Genomic DNA, 457 nt, shown 5'->3' on the forward strand with positions numbered 1-457 from the left:
GTCCCCAGCCCGGTGGCCGCAGGGTCCCCAGCTCACCCGGGACTGATCCTGCCTATGGTGATGGCACCCGCTGTCCCCAGGGTACTGGAGGGGACACTGGGATTGGGGGGGGGGGCAGGGGGGGGGGCCGGCTGGGTGGCTTGCCCCCCCCCCCCATTGCCACCCCAGCGGGGACAAGCTTTTGCCGTGTCAGCACCCGGGTGACAGCAGCACCCAGAGCCTTCCCTGCATTGTGTCCCCAACAATGGCACTGCCACGTGCCCGCACGGCCTCGACACCCCCCCTGCTGCCCAGGGCCCCCGTCCCCATCCCAGAGGGACAGAAGGACAGAGGCACAGGCGGCCATGGGGCACACAGCTGGTGGGTGCTGAAGGCAGGTGAGTGGCTGGGGGTGGGTGCCTGGGAGGGGTCTGTCCCCCATTCCCCACCCGCCTCCCGGGGGTCCCACCCCTGGGTC

This window comes from Haliaeetus leucocephalus, unplaced genomic scaffold (genome assembly GCF_000737465.1).
Source record: "Haliaeetus leucocephalus isolate CR32 unplaced genomic scaffold, Haliaeetus_leucocephalus-4.0 Scaffold219, whole genome shotgun sequence".
NCBI classification, from domain to species: Eukaryota; Metazoa; Chordata; class Aves; order Accipitriformes; family Accipitridae; genus Haliaeetus; species Haliaeetus leucocephalus.